Source organism: Palaemon carinicauda, chromosome 40 (genome assembly GCF_036898095.1).
Source record: "Palaemon carinicauda isolate YSFRI2023 chromosome 40, ASM3689809v2, whole genome shotgun sequence".
Lineage (NCBI taxonomy): Eukaryota > Metazoa > Arthropoda > Malacostraca > Decapoda > Palaemonidae > Palaemon > Palaemon carinicauda.
This window is the reverse complement of record NC_090764.1, coordinates 34,700,032-34,718,339: the sequence shown is the minus strand read 5'-3', so window position 1 is coordinate 34,718,339 and position 18,308 is coordinate 34,700,032. Positions and strand designations below refer to the sequence as shown.

At 42.7% G+C, this 18,308-nt stretch overlaps 1 long non-coding RNA gene across 1 annotated transcript in view; it reads left to right on the top strand.

Annotated features, from left to right (window-relative positions):
* Positions 1-18,308, top strand: part of LOC137631623 (uncharacterized) — a 63,539-nt gene that overhangs the window by 25,972 nt on the left and 19,259 nt on the right. The window contains exons 4-6 of the long non-coding RNA XR_011041934.1: positions 11,163-11,283; positions 12,543-12,639; positions 12,804-13,344. This is a non-coding gene — a long non-coding RNA (uncharacterized lncRNA). The remainder of the gene's footprint in view (positions 1-11,162; positions 11,284-12,542; positions 12,640-12,803; positions 13,345-18,308) is intronic.

The following is an 18,308-nucleotide window of genomic DNA, read 5'->3' as shown; positions in this document are numbered from 1 at the left end:
GCTGTAGCCATTGAGACAGCTCTGACCCTTTGCAGTCGTCGGAAGACTGTTCGCCTATTAAACGCAAGCGTAACACGGGGTCCGAGGGTCGCGGTAAAGGCAATGTTTTGCCAACACAGACGTTACCGTCGTCTCGGCCCGTTCCGACTCCCGTTGATCCTAAATGGGTTGTCCTGCAGGACATGCAGACTAAGCTTGCCTCCCTTATGGAGAAGTATGACGTTGAGCAGGTTCACGATGAACCTTCGCTTTCGAGTCGCCGTTACGCTAAACGAGACTCTGGCCGTCAGCCGCCCAAACGAGCATTTACTCGTCCGTTTGACGTTAGTGCTGACGTTTCTTGTACTTTGAAACGTGATGTCAGTAGTTTTTCACGTCAGTCACGTGACATGGATCCTCCCTCGCTGCAGTCTCGTGTTGACTTTCAGCCGCTGCCGCAGTCTCGTGTTGACCTTCAGCCGCTGCCGCAGTCTCGTGTTGACGTTCAGCCGCTGCCGCCGCAGCCCCGACCTGACGTTCGCCGACCGGCTCAGTTGCCTCGACTTGACGTTGAGCGTCAATCACCGCAGTCGAAGGTTGTTTTGCCTGCTCAGTCTATGCAGTCAAGGCAGTTCCGACGTGACGTCGAGCGTCAATCAACTTCAGTTGTTGTTGTTGGTCAGTCACAAGGATTTCAGTCCTTTCAGCAGCGGCGTGACGTCGCTTCCTCTACTGCTACTGCTGCTCCTTTGCTTGTTGACATTGCCTGTCAAGCGTTGCCGCCGCGGCAGGTCTCTCCTTTTCATGAGACTTGGCAATTGTCGGACGAGGTTCCTTCAGATGAGGAAGTTGCTGATCCTCCTCCTACTGATATTCCTTTGGGGACTTTGTCAGACGGAGAGGAGCCTAAAGCTGCTCAGCCCTCTATGGACTTTAAAAAAATCATGCTGATTTTTAAGGATCTTTTTCCGGACCATTTTGTAACTGCTGCTCCTCGTTCGCCTTCGTCAGAGTTTACGCTAGGCCTAGCTACTTCGAAGCCGTCGTTTTCTAAGCTAGTGCTCTCTCGCTCTTCTAAGAGAGCTTTACGTTTGCTAGGCGACTGGTTGATCACCAGGAGGAGTTTGGGGGAGACAGCCTTTGCTTTCCCTCCTTTTAAACTGGCTTCTAGAGCGAGCGTCTGGTATGACACGGGAGAAGTTCTCGGCTTGGGAGTTCCTGCCTCTGCCCAGGGAGACTTCTCAAGCCTCATAGACTCTCCCCGTCGCCTGGCCATGAGACGCTCCAAGATTTTATGGTCGGCTTCAGAGCTAGACCATCTCCTGTTAGGAGTTTTTCGAGCGTTTGAAGTTTTTATTTGTTAGATTGGTCCCTGGGAGCCTCAAGTAAGAAGGTCTCTCCAGCTGTCAATGTATTGCTGTACAATTATGTCATGCATGAACAAGGCTATCAGGGATGGCTCCAATGATGTGACAGCCACGTTCACTGCAGGAACAAGGCTATCAGGGATGGCTCCAATGATCTGGCAGCCACGTTCACTGCAGGAGTACTTAAGATGTAAGTGCGCTCAATGTGTTCATTGTCAAGACAAACTTCACGATGAAGACTACCAAATCTGTCTTGGCAGCAGTAAGGGAAGGCGACTGGATGGTCTCTCTCGACCTTCAGGATGCATACTTCCACATCCCGATTCATCCAAACTTTCAACAACATCTGAGGTTAGTGGACGGGAAAGTAATGTACCAATGTCGAGCACTGTACTTCGGCCTCATTCCTGCTCCTCTTGTTTTTACAAGGCCCTTGCAAAATGTAGCAAGCTTTCTACATTTTTTGAGGATTCAGAGCCTCCCTTTATTTTGACGACTGGCTAATCAGGGCGTCGTCATTATATCGCTGTCTGGAGAGCCTCTAATGGACATTAGACCTAACCAAGGAGCTAGGTCTCATAGTGAACGTAGAGAAGTCGTAACTTACAGTACCCCATCCCAGACTATTCTTTATTTGGGAATGGAGATACAGTGTCTGATTTTTCGGGCCTTTTCGTCTCCCACAAGAATGGATCAAGCTCTGTTAAAAGTCCTTCACTTGCAAGAGAAAAACAGTTGCTCTGTAAGAGTTTGAACTAGCCTCGTGGGAACTCTTTCATCGCTGGAGTAGTTTATCTCTCTGGGGAGACTCAACCTATGCCCTCTCCAATTTCACCTAAACCATTGGAACAAGGAGAAGGGCTTAGAGAGTATCTCTTTCCCAATCTCCAACTCAGTCTAGACATGTCTGACTTGGTGGGACAGCAACATCTGACTTCGAGAAGGTCTTTCTCTTGCGATCAAGAACCCAAACCATGTGTTGTATTCAGATGCATCGGATTTGGGTTAGGGAGCTCCACTGGACAGTCTGGAATGCTCGGGTCTTTGATCCACGGATCAGAAGGAACTCCATTTAAGGCAAGTAACATCTCTCCTTTGGCGAGATTTGTGCAAGGAAAAATGAATGTCTTGGCGGACTGCCTCAGCAGAAGAGGACAAGTCATCTCCATGGAGTGGACGTTGCATAAGACTATGTGCGAGAAGCTATGGATGACATGGGGTCAACCCACCATAGATCTTTTTGCGACTTCTCTGACAAAGAGGCTCTCGACTTACTGCTTTCCAGTTCCAGATCCAGAGGCAGCCCACATAGACGCTTTCCTGCTGGACTGGTCTCACCTGGACGTTTATGCCTTTCCACCTTTCAAGATCCTAAACAAGGTGCTGCAGAAGTTCACCTCTCACGAAGGGACCAGGTTGACATTGGTTGCTCCACTCTGGCCCGCGAGAGAGTGGTTCACAGAGGTACTTCTATGGCTGGTAGACGTTCCAAGAAGTCTGCCGTTACGGATGGATCTCTTGCGACAGCCTCACGTAAAGAGATTTTATCAAAGCCTCCCCACGCTTCGTCTAACTGCCTTCAGACTATCGAAAGACACTCTTGAGCTCGAGGGTTTTCGAAGGAGGCAGCTAGAGCGATCACGAGGGCTAGAAGATCCTCTACCATCAGGATCTATCAGTCGAAATGGGAGGTATTTAGAGACTGGTGCAAGTCCTCCTCTATTTCCTCTTCCAAGTGCCTCTGTAGCGCAGATTGTGAATTTTCTGCCTTATCTGAGAAACGGTCGCTCCCTCTCTGCATCCACCATTAAAGGCTACAGAAGCATGTTAGCTTCTGTTTTCAGGCATACGGGTTTGGATCTTTCTAATAACAAAGATCTCCAAGACCTGCTTGAGTCTTTCGAGACCTCCAAGGAGCGTCATATTTCGACTCCTGCTTGGAACTTGGACGTGGTCCTACAGTTCCTTATGTCAGACAGGTTTGAACCATTAAATTCAGCCTCCCTGAAGGATCTTACCCTCAAGACACTTTTTTTTGGTGAGCTTGGCTTCGGCTAAAAGGGTTAGTGAGATACATGCTTTTAGCAAGAACATCGGTTTCTCCGCTAATAAAGCAGTATGCGCTCTTCAACTTGGTTTTTTTGGCCAAGAATGAACTTCTGTCTCGTCCTTGGCCTAAATCATTTGAAATCCCCAGTCTTTCTGAGATTGTGGGGAATGAAGTTGAAAGAGTGCTGTGCCCCGTTAGAGCTCTTAATTTTTGTTTATCCAGAACTAAACCGCGACGAGGTTGTTCAGAGGCTTTATGGTGCTCTGTTAAAAAGCCCTCTTTGCCCATTTCTAAGAATGCGTGGTCTTATTTTATTAGACTTTTGATTCGGGAGGCACACTCTCAATTAAGTGAGAAGGATCATAATTTACTTAAAGTCAAGGCTCATGAAGTTAGAGCGATAGCAACTTCTGTAGCGTTTAAGCAAAATAGACCCATTAAAAGTATTATGGACGCGACCTTTTGGAGAGGCAAGTCGGTTTTCGCTTTATATTACTTGAAAAGATGTCCAGACTCTTTATGAGGACTGCTACACACTGGGACCATTCGTAGCAGCGAGTGCAGTAGTGGGTGAAGGCTCTACCACTACATTCCCTTAATCCCAATATCCTTTTAATCTACTCTTGAAATTTTTAATCTTATTTTGGGTTGTACGGGAGACTAAGAAGTCTTTCGCAATCTTTTTGATTTGGCGGGTGGTCAAAATATTGTTTCTTGAGAGCGCCCAGATTAAGGGTATTGATGAGGTCCTGTTATAGGGGTGTTCACCCTGGTTATAGCAGATCCTGGGAGTCTTTCGGCATCCTAAGAGGATCGCTGGGCTTCATGAGGATAGCGGACTAATGAGACAGAGTAATAATCAGAGTCTGCTTCCTTACCAGGTACCTATACTTAAGTCTGTTTTTTGAATAATTGTCAAAAACTCTTGAGCATATACGCCTTTATTGTATTAATACTGGTCTTTACCCACCACCATGGGTGTGAATCAGCTATTATATATTCACCGGCTAAGTTTAATATTTAAAAATGATATTTTGATTATAAAATAAATTTTTTAATATACTTACCCAGTGAATATATAAATTAAAGGCCCTCCCTTCCTTCCCCGATAGAGACCTAGGGGACTGAGAAGAACTGGAGATGTTTACAAGTATAAGCGGTATCTGGCCGATAGTCGGCGCTGGTGGTCACACCCGCAACCTTCACGGCGATCGTTCGCGAGTTTTTGGAATCTGTCGAGCCGTCGGAGACGTCAGCTATTATATATTCACCGGGTAAGTATATTCAAAAATTTATTTTATAATCAAAATATCATATTTTTCAAAAATCATCAAAGTCCGTGTTCTGGAAGTAATTAATGGAGGTATCTACTGTCCGTATATCATGAGCCTGGGGAAATGATTCCGGATTAGTATGTTTAAAGAAGTAGAGGATTTGTTGCCTGATACTGTGAATGGAAATAGTACCTCCTTGTTCCCTGATAACCAAGGGGCCAGACGAGCGGGTGGCAGTTCTAGCTAAAAAGGCCTTGAGAGTAGTGACTGGACACAGAAAAGATCCTGGGGAAGAAGAATAATCTTCCGAGGGGAGCACCTATTTTGCGGATCCTCATTTTTTAGCTAGGAAAGCATTGTCTGGAGAAAGGAGTACTTTGGCTGAAGGGAGGAAAACTAGGTTTTCCGGGTTCGTGAGAGAGCTGCTAGTTCTGATATTCCATCACCTGAGGCCAAAGCCGTTAGAAATAAAGTCTTCCTAAGAAGAGTGATATAAGAGCAGGATTCATTGTCCGTGTCCGGCGCAAGTTTTGAGGACACCGTTCAGAGACCAGAGTCCTTTTGTGGCCGAACCGAAGGTCAAAGCCTAGCACATGTTTTTGGAATAGATGAGAAATAGGAATCAGCTAGGTTAATGTTAAACCCAACAAGGAAGATCTTCAAATCTGACTTGATGGTGGTTAAAGTGCTAACTGTTAGGCCTTTGTCAAATAGGAACCTTAAGAAAGAGATGGCTATATTCGAAGACATACGAGTATGGTCTGAACTCTTAGGGAATCTGCTAGTTGTTAACGGCCGAATCATATTGGCGAATTGTTGAGTCCCTTTTGTCTGATTCGAAGAAGAGATCGTTTTCCGGTTCAATGTTCGCGTCTCTACGAGCTGCAAACTTCCTGTAGTCCACAAAGTTAGAGGTTTGGCTATCCTTGAGTAATCTGACACAGTGAGTTTGGATTACTTGGGTCAGTTTGAGGAACGGGATCCGGAAGGGACGGAGTTTCAACTCGAGGAGGAGAGGAAACCAACTGTTCTTGGCCAGTGAGGTGGTACTAAAGCCACTGCCCCCCGGAAGGAGCGTAGTTTGTGTAAAAGTCTCATTAGAAGATTCACTGGGGGAAATAGGTAAACCTTCTTCTGATGGTTCCTGAGTATCCACCGGAATGAACCTATGTCTAGAGACCATTCTGACTCCAGTGGTTTCGTCCTGGCTAGTGAGTCCGCTCTCACATTCTGGACTCCCGCTAGGTGAGTTACTGACAGGAACCAGTTCTTTTCTGTTGGCCAGGCGAAGATAGTGACCAGGATCCGATTCAGGTTGGGTGACTTGGATCCTCCCCTGTTGACGCAGTGTATTACGTCTGTGCTGTCTGACACTACTCTGATGTGGCTCGACCTCGGAGGAGAGAGTCTCTTCAGGGTCAAGAGCACTGCCATGGCTTCGAGAACATTGATATGGGACTGTTTCATGGCGGGTGACCAAGAGCCCTAAAACATCTGATGTTCGGAATAATCCCCCCATCCACTTAGAGGCGCGGCTGTATGGAATGTCACTTGTGGAGGTGGAAATTGTAGAGGAACCGATTTGGAGAGGTTCTAAGGTTCGGACCATGGGCGTAGTCTCATTTTCAAGACGGGATCTTCGAGACCTTGTCTCTTAAAGGTACTGTAGCTCTCTTTCTCCAAACTCGATTGATGTCTTTGAGTTTGGCTTTTAATAGGAGACCTGTTATTGAAGTGAATTGGAGAAGGCCGATGATACTTTCTAAGGTTCTTCTGGACACCTGTTTGTGTTTGAGAAAATTCTTGATCTTGGAAGCTATTCCTCTTACCTTTTTGGAAAGGGAGAGACAACGTGTGCTTCGAAAGGTCCCACTGAATGTCTAACCATTCTAAGTGGCCTGATGGTTGCAGGCGAGACTTTTGGAGATTGACCCGAAATCACAGGTTGTCGAGAAATCGAAGTACTTCCTTCGTAGCTCTGTTGCCTTCTATGGCCGACCGGGCCCAAATGAGCCAACCGTCCAGATAAGCAATGATCTGTATCTCTTGGTTCCCGAGTTGTTCTAACACTCTCTCTCCCAGTGTCGTGAATATCCTGGGATCAATGTTGAGGCCGAAGGGCATGTCTTGAGCGCAAAGGCTTTCCTGCCTAGGCGGAAACCCAGATAAGAAGAGAAGTTTCGCGCTATAGGCACATGATAATAGTCGTCGATAAGATCGACAGAGGTGGTGACGGCCCCACGGGGAAGTAAGGTCCGTACCTGAGAGATAGTCAACATCCGGAACTTGTCGCAGAGAATGTAAGAGTTTAGCTTTGACAAGTCCTGGTCCACTCTCAATGCCGACAAGCCTTTCTTTGGAATTGTGAACAGGCGGCCTTGGAACTTCGGTGATCGGTCCCGTTTGATTGATTGCTTCTTGAGTAACTCTGTGGTGTACTCTTTCAGGATGGGAGTGGATTTCTGGGAGAAGGTCTCTGGTGGAGGAGGAGGACCTTGTGGCCATTTCCACCTCAAACCTTTAGAGATTATGCTATGAGCCCACGGACCGAAGGTCCAATGGTCTTGAAAGTGGAAAAGCCTCTCCCCTACCGGGACCACCTCGTTGTGAGGGAGTGAATCTAGGTTTTTTCTTTCCCCGAGCCCCCTTTTTCCTAGGTCCGCCTCGATGGCGGAACTGTCTTCTACTCCCGTAGCTTCCTCTCTGGTGTCCACGAAAGGAACCTGAGGGTTTGGAGCTAGGGCTGTATGCAGGCGAGGACATCCAAATGGGGTTGGGCTGTGTACCTGGGGAATTTGTGAGGTAGCCCACCTGATGAGGGGGATTCGGATGCATAGTCGTCGAATCAGAGGAAGACTGTGGTGACGAGTGGGTAACTGACTATTGATGGCAGTGACCCCGGTTCGTTTTGTAGAGGGTAACTCTCTGCTTCTTCTTGAAGAAAGCTTGCTTTTGGTCTTCGACCTTCTTTTTGGCAGTGAGGCCCTGCCTTTCCTGCAATTTTGAATTTTGGTTTGCTCTCGTATCGTCTTTGTAGAACCTTGTTCACCTCCTCCTGAGGGAAGAGGGTTTTACCCTATCAGGAGGAAACTATCAGCCTGCTCGGTTCCTGTCTGATAGAGGCCTCAGACAGAACGTATATCCTACAACTAACCCGAGCAGACCACAAAGCGTGTAGGTCGAATTGGAAGGACAGAGATTGGTTCTTCGTGAATATCTGAAACAAAGTCTCAGTGGGATAAATCGAGGCTAGGGGCTCCCCGAGGTGGGGTCCGTCTCTTTAAGAGCCGGCATGGCCGAACCTTCTTTGTCAGCTTGAATAGGAAGACCTGTCAATTTATCCGTAATAGGCAAGGTAATAATGAGAGCAGTTGTAGATATGGCGTAGTCCCCATTGTGTGGGGTGAGCTTGGAAGTAGTGTACCCCCAGACCGACAACATCCTGGTCCAGACAGATTGGGCCTGCTCTTTAGGAAATATTACCGTTACCTTCGGTACCTTGTGTAACCTAACCAAGGCATGCTCTTTCAATCGAACGAATCCGTTGAATGGGAATATAGTCCCCGAGAGTAAATTCTAGGTCCTCCAGAGGGCGGACGTCTATGCCATCCAGAATTATGGTACCATCTATATACGGGACATGTAAGGCAAATTTCTATGTGTTGTTTTTATCGAAGGAGGTTAGTTCGATACGCCTGGGGCTGTAGGGGGAGACCTCCGAGTTCCTGAACGGATCCGACTCACCACCATATCTTTGAGCTCCGTCATAGCCCCTTGGCTTGCCCTAGAATGTGTTTTATCTGCTCTTTAACCCTACCCCTGGCTTTTAACAGTCCCGGTTTTATGCAAGGTAATATGAACATCAGGATCCTTTGAGGGTCCTAGGTCGGTGACGCAGATAATGGCAAAGCTGAAGGCTCAAAACTCATCACCACCTACCTGCCCGTCCATGAGGTCGATGTCCAACCCTAGAGAGGACACTCCGAGGAGATAGGGTCCACCAGATGGAGCATTCCTTCCAAACCTCGATACCCAAGGGCGGAGAGCCGCTCTTGCAGGCCGGAGAGATTCATCATCATCCTGAAAGAAGTGAGGGGATTAGTGATGAAGGAGAGGAGATAAGCATTGTATACATAAATCCAGATCAAATTAAATCATCGCCAAAGGATACCAAAAAGAAACAAATTAGAACCAACTTACATCATCGGTCAGGAGTAGGGAGGACAGCTCGTAGCAGAGCGTGCCTGACTCCGGGAACCATACCATGTAGGCGGACCTTCTGTAAAACAAAGGAGACATAAGTCTGGATGTTCCTTGAAACTCTGGTTAGTGATCCTATTCACAGGCTGGGATCAACCAAATATCTAAATTAATAATAATGTCTATATTTATGCATATATTTAATTATAAATATGTATATATATGGATAAATATCCATACAACATCGTGTTCAAATAGAAATAAATTTCTACTCAGTACTTGGGATCGAACGCTAGCCCCTTCTAATGAAAAGCCAGGTCGAAACCAACCATGCCATGAGAGGCTATTTACTGTTGCTTGAGTCTCTGGTCAGTGAACAGATGAATCAATAGAATACTAATATCCAGTAACCACCTAACATGTAACTATAAACCTCATCGGTAAAATAATGTTAACCCCGGTTCTGAACGTCTGAGTGATCTCTGTTGCCACCGGAGATCCGGTGACAAAGGTCCGCATAGTGAAAACGTGAACATCAGAGGTAAGATAATATTAACCTCAATGCTGATCGTCTGTGTGATATCCGGTTAAGCCGGAGATGAAAAAGGACCGTAATAATGAAATTGTGATTATTCATGAAAAAGGGTTCGTACCCTGGTTCTGATCGTCTGATTGATCTCTGTTTGTACCGGAGATCCGGTGACAAAGGTCCGTCATCGTGAAATCGTGAACCTCAGCGGTAAGATATTAACCTCAATGCTGCACGTCTGTGTTAACTCCAGTGAAGCCGGAGATTCGATGAATAAAGGGACCGTAATAATGTAATTGTGATCAATCATGACAAAGGTTCGTGTGCAAAAGGCCGCAGCCGGAGTCTGAGTGCCGGATTTCACTGTTACATTCCAAATATCTAACTGGTTCTCACCCAATGAGTATCCATTATAGCGGAGTATAACTCAAGGCGGAGCTAAGGGTGTCGGCATAAAGTGATCCCAAATGATGACTCATACACTAACGGAACCTATTAATAGTGCTAGCTATATTAACAGTAACCACATCAATAAAACGTGAATTCATTAAACGTAATATCATCAACCTGGAGATTAAGAGGAGGCAGGAATAACTCGTGATCGTATAAAACGGAAAACGGGAAATCCACTCCCTTACTTGAGCTTAATAAAGAAAACGAGGGAAGGGGTAACTCGTAACTGTAGTAACAGAAAAACGAGCACTCTATGCTCATGTTCTCAAGGTTACATAATAAAGAACCAAAATCACACAATAATATGATAAGAATAATGATAAAATTGTAATAACCGAGAACGAAGAATAACGACAACGTAACAAATAAACATAAAGATATAGTCTAAAACGAGCACCTTCCTGAGGCGTGTACATAAACTATAACACAGACCAGATCGATATTCTTCGTAGGTCCAAATTGGACTTGCTAGCAAATAAATACCATAGTAAAAACCAATAATAAATAATGATAAAAATATTGGTCATAAAACGTAAGTGATATAACCTAGATGACAGAGTACCAGATGGGCAATATTAACTTGAAAAACTACCGAATCGAACAAAACCAAAATGGTTGCCGATACCGAGGCAGGCCAACCGCTTCCCAAACTAAAATCCACAATACTGGAAAAAGAACAAATGCCCGGTACTGAAATAAACTGTCAAAACAAACTATGGTACTTAACATTGGTAAAGGTGAAGTAGCAACGTCAGTCATGTTGAATTAACGACAATCACTTGCGAAAAACACTGAACAAAACAATTACGACTTTGCGGGCAAGTCTAAAACAGAAGGATGACCTGGAGGGTGTTCGTGTAGGTGGGGGTGGCGTGGTACAAGTGTGGTTTCTGGGGTCTTTGTTACGGCCCTTCCCTTTGATGAAGGAGTTATCTAATTGGAAGACAGCCTGTGAATAGTGGTTTTCACACGCCCATGATGTATACACGACACTAACGAGGTGCTCGCGTGAGGGTAGCAACCTCTGCATTCCATGCTTTTATTTTTCTCTGGTATATTTGGAAGATTTATATCAGAAAAGGTAGAAAGAAGGACTTTTCACCGGCCGTCACAGGTCGACCCAGAAAATACCAAGTTGTTAAATGTAAACAGACCTTTGCAAGATTTTGTTTATTCTAATAAGATTAAAATTTTTTGTTTATTGGTGTTAAATAACTTGTCCAGATGGGTAATTGTCCTAAGTCTGAATTGTCAGAAAGAAATGTGTTTTATCCAGCTTCAGGGAAAGATTGAATTTTGAACTTTTCCAGGTACAGTATCTGGATACTACATTCGGGAAATCGCAATCAACAATTCTGGAGCCCTTCCCTCCTGTCTGCACAAGTGGACTTCCTGGAACCCCTACAACAGGGTCCCACTGAAAGCCGTAAGGTAAGTCAGATTGCAGCTAAATGTGCCCTCTTAGTTAGTGAGTTTGTCAGTACCCAGTTTTTAGGAAACTTAATATTTCATATCTTAATTATGTTATATTATGCTGCAATAAAGTATAAAATTTTTTCTTTGAGGTTTTCTAATAATGTTGTAACTTGCTTTATGGCTAGAAGTATTCTATTCGTCTCGAAAGTGTGAAGGTCAATAAGAACTGAAATCATTATATTATAAAACTAATGAAATGCCTTAAAAGTTTACTAAACACACATTGTTCAGGTATAAATTAGATATGTTACTTGATGAGATTACAAGTTGTAATAAAAAATATAGCTAGTCTGTTATCCTTATTTAATAAGGAAATAAACAATTTTAATTTAAAAACAGTACTGGTAAAAATTTATTTTTTCTTTATCTAATATTTAAGATTCATAGCTCATATTGTATGTGAATCCATTCAAAATAAAGATATATACAATAGAATAACATTTATATTTGTTATTGGAACTTATTTACTATTTGGAGGTAGATTTTCTCTATGGGTAACCATATACAGATAGGCTCTAATGACACGGTCTATTTAAGGGAAATTAAAGGTTGTTGTAAGGTGCCCTTGACTATAACCAACTTTATTGAGAGCTGTCACATTGTTTTATGTTAGCTGGAAAGTAACACATCTTGGAATTAATGAAAAGTATAAAATAGCTCCTTAAGTTGAGCTTATTAGTCTCTCTCTCTCTCTCTCTCTCTCTCTCTCTCTCTCTCTCTCTCTCTCTCTCTCTCTCTCTCTCTCTCTCTCTCTCTCTCTCTCTCTCTCTCTCTCTCTCTCTCTCTGTGTGTGTGGTGTGTGTGTGTGTGTGTGTGTGTGTGTGCGTGTGTGTGTGCGTGTGTGTGTGCGTGTGTGCGTGCGTGCGTGCGTGCGCAAATTTGAGCCAGATGGCAAATGGTTATGGTGGCTTTGCAAAATATTTGAAGTAATTCTCAAATTAAAGTACTCTTTTGAGATAACACCCCTTCCTAATGACTTTTATGCCTTTGTAGCTTTACACAAGTACTTTACACCTAAGAAGCTTGCCTCTTTTTCAATAGACTGTAAATTCCTCAATCTTGACCATTAAATATGATATCTCCAAAAATGAACTCGCTTAATTTTCTATTTTTTGTCGAATATTGGCCTTCAAGTTCTGAACCATGTCTAATTTCCCTGTTATCAATAGAGAGACTGTAGTTTAAAATAAGTGATGAAATTATCTTTTTCTTAGGTCTGATTTCTGTGAGCCGTCATGTCAAATAATGCCGAGTAACGATTCTATCTTTCTGCCACTCCCAAAATCAGATCTGTTGCCTGCGGAATGAACGGTAAGAATTTTAAACTAAATACCACTTGCTTTCTTGGCTTTGTCAAAGGTGGTGAAGTATGTAAGATAATACATACTAGTGCAGTTGAATTTAGTTCAATAATCTAATTCTTTGTAAAAATATATATTTTTTTTCTTGTAAATAAATTTTATGCAATATTTTAGGTAGATGTTGGTTTTCTCAAAAGATTCAGATTGAACATTTTATTAGAAATTATTTAGCACTACCCGAGTTAAGGAATGGCTCGAGACAAGAACAGAAGAGGACAAAAGACAAAAGAAGAAACTGTGAAAATTAAAGTTAACATTTCTGCTAAGATCATCAAGACAACTCTGAATACAAGAAAAGTCTGGACCAAGTTAGCCGTAAGAGGAAGGGACATGAAAGTAGTGAATTTTGAAGAATCAGTGATGACTAGATAGAAGAAAGAAAGCCAAACAGTATAAAGAAAATGACTAATATATAAATTCTAGTGAAAATAGTGTGAGGATTAAACAAGTTGTCCATGTGATAAGCACTGCAGCTGCTCAGTAGAAACCCAATGGAAAGGCATAAGTATATGGCGAGACCTGCTATAAACCAAGATCAAACCAGACTCTTTGTTGTCTACAGAACAGGTGTTCACAAGAAACAAGTCGAGAGAAGTACCGTAAAGAACAAGGAAGAAACCAGGCTTATAACCTTTTGGAACCAATATCACTTTAGGTGAGTTTGAAGTATTTAACTGAATTTCTTATTATTGTATCTAAATAGGCTGTACCATCCTTGATTCTTTTATTATGCCTGTAAAAGAAAGGAATCATGATTTTGAAGTATGTAGTTCTTTTAAAAAATATTTTAATGGTGCAGAATCTGATGGTCACTAAGCAACTAAAATCTATAAATTCAAGATTATAGAGATACACTTTCTGGTTACAGACTGTACAGGGAGAATGAAATGATTGGGTACCTAGGCTATTTTTAGTTTTATGAAGAGTTTGAAGCCAATGTGCTCCCTCCTAGGTAACTACTGAGGTTTTTACCGCTTGAACATTGTTGCTGAACGACTTTCATTGTCGTAGTGGTGGTCTGTAAGACCCAAATTCAGTCAATCAAATTCAACAATGTTTCTGGTCACATGTTATGGTTCATGGTACAACTGTCCAGAATATTGAATTGGTTTGAAAACACATGGATTTTTTTCATCATGACTAAAAAAGGGCTGATAGACAGTTCTTGCATGAGATTGGGAAAAACTAGAATTTCACTATTGCAACTACAGTACATATGAAATGTTATTGTTCCTACATGAATATAAATGCTTGTCCTTTAATGAGAGTATGATTTAAGCATGTTTGGAACTTTGCTCTTAAGATTTTAAATGAAGTGTTAATTGTTACTGGCTGTAGCAAGGTAGCCCAGTGCCCTTGCCAGCACACCAAAATGCCACTTTGACTTTCGCCACTGGGTTGTACACACGTATGCATTTGTGGCCCCGTCTCGGCTGTTTAAAAAGTTTTCCTCTTTCTCATTACAAAGTGAAAGTGTGTTTTGTGATGGAAAAAACCATGCTTGGGGTTGCTGGATGTAAGTGTGATATCTTTGCGAGGAGAAATTGCATGGATGCTCATTCTGTGTGCCTCTTTCAGGGGGCATAACAACTGATAGTCTTCCCCTTGCAACATGTATAAGTGTGTGTGTGTCAGTGCAAGGGGTGGAGTATGGTCAGGAAAACAGAATCTTTCCATTTGCCTTTGAGGTCATCCTCAAAGTCTAGGAAATCTATGGGTACTAGTCTTTCTTCTTCTGGTACCTAAACTTCTGACCTCTTTCCATCACCCTCCTTTGCATGTGCTTACTGATATTGCGATCCACTCGAATAAGCGAGAGCAATCGACAGGCTTGGCTCACCTTCCAGTTCAGACGAGCACAACTCTATGCTTATTGTTTTGTAGGTGAGGATTCCCAGTTCAGACAGTCCTCAACCAACGAACACAATGGGAACCGAGAGGCCATTCGTAGCTTGAATTGTTCTTATGTCGTTATCATACAAGTACCCATATAGTTAAATTTTGGCCTACCATACATGAAGCCTAACTCAAATGCCTATAGTTTTCAGAGGTCAACAAATAGTCCCCTTTAATAGAAAATCAATATGTTATTACAAATGACGTTTTGACTTTATCACCTAACATTACTGAATGTGATACTGTAATATGTTATCAAAAGAGAAACTTACAAATGGCCATACACACGAACTAAGTTTCTGTAGATACAGTACTACCGTTTTTGTTTACATTATACCTTAAATAAATAGAGGTTATTTTATAGTTTAGTTGCTGAATTCTATGCTAGAAACTTAACTGTATTTATTTAGTTCATGAATGTTTGAGTAGTGTTAGATAAAATGCAAATTATAATTTTATTTGCTGGACCAAAGGAAGTTACCATTGTTGTTTTGGTTAAATCGTCATGACTGACGGAATATGCCGATCAGCTGAGGCGCGACACACACACACACACACTCTCTCTCTCTCTCTCTCTCTCTCTCTCTCTCTCTCTCTCTCTCTCTCTCTCTCTCTCTCTCTCTCTCTCTTTTTTTTTTTTTACTGGAAATATTAAATAAAAAAATTAAATACTGTAACTAGACATTTTTAAACCATTTTTTATTTGTGATGGAGAGATGATGAAGGTTGATGAGTTAGCCAACACTTTGGATGATTCGCCGTCATCAGGTAATTCATTGTTGTCTTAAAAATCATGCCAGTTGTTGAACGATTTACCTGATATGCACGTGCACTATACAGTATGCCATCTTTTCCCTGCTATCTGGTTTCTTGATGATTGTTACTTTCATTTCCACTGAAATGGCTTATCATTTTTTCACACTACTACCATTATTGCCACTTATCTTGTGCTTCATTGCACTACCACTAATAATTTGCTTATCAGTCATAGATAATGTTACTGTTATTTATGGAAATGACCCCCCTAAAAAACCATGTAGGTTATACACACAAACAGATACGGCCATCACAATAACAAACTCTAGATTTTGAGTAAAGCAGGTTAGTCCTGTCATGCCCTGGGTGGTGTCAGTGATATTGGGATCCAGTCTGAAGTGGTGCGAATTTCAAAATTATAATAACGGAGTTTGGAAATATTTTTGACTTGTTGTAGTTTGTATTCGCAAATCTGATGTTCATACCTTAAGGACTGTCTGTATATGTTGCGTGAGGTGAGACTTGTTGTAGAGCATCGAATGATGATTTTTAAGTTATCTAGCCTATTTCTAACAAACCTCGCTGAAGCCGAATGGCACCTCGGGGTATTAGGGAGGCGTCTTAGAATGTCATTGTGAGTGACTGATGTGGGTCATCAATTTAGACACACAGTTTGCCCATGGCGAACAGCTGTAACCATTATAACAATAGTTTTGAAACTGGAGTTTTTTTTTATAATTTGGCAGCAGAAGGGAAATCTTCTCGTTACCATGTTCCCTAGGCAGAACAATATACGTTGCCTGTTTTTAATGTTAGATGTGTCCTTTAAATCTTATTGTAATGACGAGCTAGGTAAGGGGAATCATTGACAAATGCTACCTGAGGGTTTTGAAGGATATATCACAAGGAAGACCTTCATGAAAGGCATTTGGTGGCTCTCAAGGATCAAAGCCATCTTTGAGCTCCCCTCAGAACTTGCCGAAGAGGCTATCGAAAATGTGGATGAACAGATCTCTGGACTTCATAACTCTTAAAAGCAAGTAGGTTATACAGGATCTTACCTCCAGCCCCCTCCTGTCAGAGGAGGTTCTATTTTACTGAGGGATCGAGCCCTTCTCCCCTACCAATTAATATTGGCATCACAACACTGGCCCTGGGTATCTAGGCTTGGTGACTGGGAACTAGAGCATAATAATCTTTTCATCCGATTTGGCTGCCATTGAAACCACCTGCATGGCTAGCCTGAAATGCAATGTCCTGGTTGTATCACTGGTCTGATATAGTATGATACTTTGCCACTTCTTAGAATCTAAATGATCCAGAAAGAAGGGAAAGTTCACATATCTGGTCTTGTCAGAAACCAGAGCAGTTACCTTTTTGACACTAGTCTGCCAACCAGTGGGCCTACTGGGTACTCAAACTCAGAGAGACGCTGGTCTGTAAGATATGGATGAGGATGGGGCATAGAAAAATTCTAATGCTACTTCAGCAAAAGTGCCATACTCTTTTCCTAACCCAGGAAGTTGACTCCTTCCTCCACAAAGTGGAGACCTTTAAAGGGCCTGGAACACGCAGGGTGATCCCTTGGGCTTCAGCTCCAGAACCATTAAAAAATACACCCTTAAGAAACCCTCAGCGGTACCAAGACCCAGATCGGCGTGGCTCCCACACTGGCTCAGGCTTCCCAAATATAAAATGGTCCTACCTTCCAAACCAGAAGGGGCAAGGGTAGGAAACAGCCAGAGGATGCTAGGGCTAGCAGTCTCCTGCTGAGACTTCCCGAGTGGTGGGATGCCAGGTGAGCGACACGGTACCGATGACTGCACGATAATGGTACTACGGGATAAGTACCTTATCCCATTCATTGGCTCTTCTCCTCCCCTCGCTTGGATACTCTTGATGTTTTATCTCTGAAATGCGACCAAATACTTTGCCCAACATATAAAGGTCCATTGGTTTTGTAGGAAGGTCTTCAGCTTCATCCATGAGAAGGGAAGGAAATCTTTCAAAGAACTGTGCTTTGTACTTTTGACTGTCCCCCTGATATTCACCCGAGTCTTCGTGTTTGTTACCCTGGGCACATGGTAAGTGCAACTGTGTTTCAAGATATCTCGATAACTGTTGGATGCTGTCCTCCTCGAGGATAGCTTCTCCAGTAAAGAAACGACTTCTTACATTTAACCATTATTTGAATATCATGACTCCCAGAAGTCCAGTCTTGAAGCCAAGCAGAGGCTGGAGTGTATAAATATGCTATTACATATAAAGGAGAGAAATTCTTGTCTACAGTGTTGCATCAGCAAACTCGGGAAAGTAGCAAAGGAAAGTAGCACAACTTTCTCATCAAACACTTCCTCCAGCAAGACATTGTCTAAGTTACTGATGCGTCTCATCCCTGAATAGGCTCCTCCTCACGGGCGGCTCCATCAACAGTCCTTCCAATGAGGCCTGAAGGCACACTGGCCAGCTGCCACTGATTCGCCTCAGCATCTGGTTCCAGTAGACAGAGAAGTGTAAGAGGAACTATTATAGTGGATAAAGGGTGAATATAACTGAAAGAAGCTCCCTTAGAGTGCTCTTCTCGGGAGGTGTTTCTATTCACGGACGCACTGGATTGTTGGGAGGCAAACCTGAGCAAGGAGATATCTCAGGTGTTGAAAATGGATATTTTGGCACTTGAGTCATTTCAACAGCAGGTCATACTCTTTATTATATTTTTATCTTAAATGCTCTTAACCTTAGTTCTTTTATATCTATGATTTAACTGGTTTTGATAGTAAATTCTGGCCAGGTTCAAAAGGGTTACAGTTATATAAAAAATTAAAAGATTTATATGAATGGCTTAAAAAAAATATAAGTTTATTAAAAATATAATATACAAATCCAAATTTATCAATTAGTGCATATAAAGCTTTATCAAGCTGTAGCTTCGTGTAACATATTACATAATCCCTTAATTAACATCAC